Below are 3,366 nucleotides of genomic sequence, written 5' to 3' on the forward strand. Positions count from 1 at the left end.
TCGCGGCTTAACCTCATTGAAGTCTAGAGGGTGGACAACACGTTGGTCTTACTCAGAGCGGTGTCCGAATTCTATTTTCGACGTTATACGTGCCACTTTCATTGTGGCCAACTACGATTCGATACAGAATGCACGAAACCTGAAAGACACCCTAACGGATACATAGAGAGTAGTGTTTGTCTGCTGAATAATGGGAGTGCAAGGGTCTGTGTCGTCTATATGGCTGTATGTAGCACCATTAGTGTTCGGGGGGGTGGGCGTAGCTCAGATGGTAGAGCGCTCGCTTTGTATGCGAGAGGTACTGGGATCAATACCCAGTGCCTCCAGAATTTTTAACACACCTACATGCGCACCTTGCCATGCAAGTGGAATAATTCACAACCAGCAGATGTGTCTAGGAAGATACAAGCGAATGATTAGCATCCACAATTGACAAGCGTGCTGTTATTAGTGCGCAGGAAGCACCCTCCTCCCACGCCTACACTTAATTTAGAAACAGTACAAGTGCTCCCGTAAGATTCTCAAGCCTATGTCGGAAAGATCTGCCTTGCGCTGAGTTCACGTAAATCCCACTGCACATTCCTATTCTTTGCGTGCAGTCAGCTGCTACTGGTGTTGCTAGTTGTGATTGCTGATAACAGATGCCGTAGCAATCAATTCATGGAGTGAGTTGTATGTTTTGCGATAGTCTGTCTCTGACAAGCAAGCACAGGTGACATAGGTGCGAACACAGGAAGCTTGCAGACCCTCGCTGCCTGCAGACACCGAGCAGCCACACTAGGAAGGCGGCCTAAGCCGTAGTCGAAATGTGCTCATTCGCTTTGGCGCGACGTCGAACTATAAATAATGATGTCACTAGCGTGAGCGTTGCGTGAGCGTCGTGGAAAGTCGGAAAATTCGGCTGCGAGGGTGAGTGCCAAGTTTGGGGAGCGTTTCGTAGTATGCGCAGTGCAATGGAGACGCGGAAACTTGTTGTGGCCCAGTGTTTTGCAGTTGGACGACAAGATTGGTACACAGTAGTAAAGAGCGAGGCACTGAGTTGGCATGAATAATGGAGTGCACAATGGGGCTCGAGATGTGTTTGTTACCTCTGGTGCTGTATGATTGTCGGCAAGGAGTGAAAACGAAGCAATTTGTGACGGCTCTTTCAATTTAAGACGTTAAAAACAGACGGAATTTGCATTTGTAATACCAGAGCATCGAAACTACTTGGAACTTTTGTGTATATGAACGGGTCCGCGCCTTTGTACTCTGCTCCCTTCACCGCTACAAACCAACAACCATCGTGTCCGTGCGCATCTGAGTCGCAAAGAATGGGGAATAGCGCAGTTTGCTCGTGCATGGGGCGTAGCTCAGTTGGTAGGCGTTCGCTTGGCATGTGAAAGCTCCACGGTTCAAGCCGCGGCGCCTCCATTTTTTGTGGTCAGTGCATGGTAAGTGTTGGTCGCGGCGATCCTAAAGGCACGCAAGATGTTGCAAAGCCAGCGTCACAGACTGATATGATGTATACTGACGTAAGGAGAGCAAGATGTAAGTGTGGGGACCGGCTGTTATCGAGGTGTCATCGAGTGCAGATCTGTCTTAGGTATCGCGGCTTAACCTCATTGAAGTCTAGAGGGTGGACAACACGTTGGTCTTACTCAGAGCGGTGTCCGAATTCTATTTTCGACGTTATACGTGCCACTTTCATTGTGGCCAACTACGATTCGATACAGAATGCACGAAACCTGAAAGACACCCTAACGGATACATAGAGAGTAGTGTTTGTCTGCTGAATAATGGGAGTGCAAGGGTCTGTGTCGTCTATATGGCTGTATGTAGCACCATTAGTGTTCGGGGGGGCGGGCGTAGCTCAGATGGTAGAGCGCTCGCTTAGTATGCGAGAGGTACTGGGATCAATACCCAGTGCCTCCAGAATTTTTAACACACCTACATGCGCACCTTGCCATGCAAGTGGAATAATTCACAACCAGCAGATGTGTCTAGGAAGATACAAGCGAATGATTAGTATCCACAATTGACAAGCGTGCTGTTATTAGTGCGCAGGAAGCACCCTCCTCCCACGCCTACACTTAATTTAGAAACAGTACAAGTGCTCCCGTAAGATTCTCAAGCATATGTCGGAAAGATCTGCCTTGCGCTGAGTTCACGTAAATCCCACTGCACATTCCTATTCTTTGCGTGCAGTCAGCTGCTACTGGTGTTGCTAGTTGTGATTGCTGATAACAGATGCCGTAGCAATCAATTCATGGAGTTAGTTGTATGTTTTGCGATAGTCTGTCTCTGACAAGCAAGCACAGGTGACATAGGTGCGAACACAGGAAGCTTGCAGACCCTCGCTGCCTGCAGACACCGAGCAGCCACACTAGGAAGGCGGCCTAAGCCGTAGGCGAAATGTGCTCATTCGCTTTGGCGCGACGTCGAACTATAAATAATGCTGTCACCAGCGTGAGGGTTGCGTGAGCGTCGTGGAAAGTCGGAAAAGTCGGCTGCGAGGGTGAGTGCCAAGTTTGGGGAGCGTTTCGAAGTATGCGCAGTGCAATGGAGACGCGGAAACTTGTTGTGGCCCAGTGTTTTGCAGTTGGACGACAAGATTGGTACACAGTAGTAAAGAGCGAGGCACTGAGTTGGCATGAATAATGGAGTGCACAATGGGGCTCGAGATGTGTTTGTTACCTCTGGTGCTGTATGATTGTCGACAAGGAGTGAAAACGAAGCAATTTGTGACGGCTCTTTCAATTTAAGACGTTAAAAACAGACGGAATTTGCATTTGTAATACCAGAGCATCGAAACTACTTGGAACTTTTGTGTATATGAACGGGTCCGCGCCTTTGTACTCTGCTCCCTTCACCGCTACAAACCAACAACCATCGTGTCCGTGCGCATCTGAGTCGCAAAGAATGGGGAATAGCGCAGTTTGCTCGTGCATGGGGCGTAGCTCAGTTGGTAGGCGTTCGCTTGGCATGTGAAAGCTCCAGGGTTCAAGCCGCGGCGCCTCCATTTTTTGTGGTCAGTGCATGGTAAGTGTTGGTCGAGGCGAACCTAAAGGCACGCAAGATGTTGCAAAGCCAGCGTCACAGACTGATATGATGTATACTGACGTAAGGAGAGCAAGATGTAAGTGTGGGGACCGGCTGTTATCGAGGTGTCATCGAGTGCAGATCTGTCTTAGGTATCGCGGCTTAACCTCATTGAAGTCTAGAGGGTGGACAACACGTTGGTCTTACTCAGAGCGGTGTCCGAATTCTATTTTCGACGTTATACGTGCCACTTTCATTGTGGCCAACTACGATTCGATACAGAATGCACGAAACCTGAAAGACACCCTAACGGATACATAGAGAGTAGTGTTTGTCTGCTGAATA

At 48.9% G+C, this 3,366-nt stretch overlaps 1 non-coding gene across 1 annotated transcript; it reads left to right on the plus strand.

Annotated features, from left to right (window-relative positions):
* Window positions 1-252: 252 nt before the first annotated feature.
* On the plus strand, window positions 253-326 carry Trnat-ugu (transfer RNA threonine (anticodon UGU)). Its single transcript has one exon. It is a non-coding gene; the product is annotated as a tRNA-Thr (tRNA).
* The last annotated feature ends 3,040 nt before the right edge of the window (window positions 327-3,366 follow it).

Source organism: Schistocerca gregaria, chromosome 10, assembly GCF_023897955.1.
Source record: "Schistocerca gregaria isolate iqSchGreg1 chromosome 10, iqSchGreg1.2, whole genome shotgun sequence".
NCBI lineage: Eukaryota > Metazoa > Arthropoda > Insecta > Orthoptera > Acrididae > Schistocerca > Schistocerca gregaria.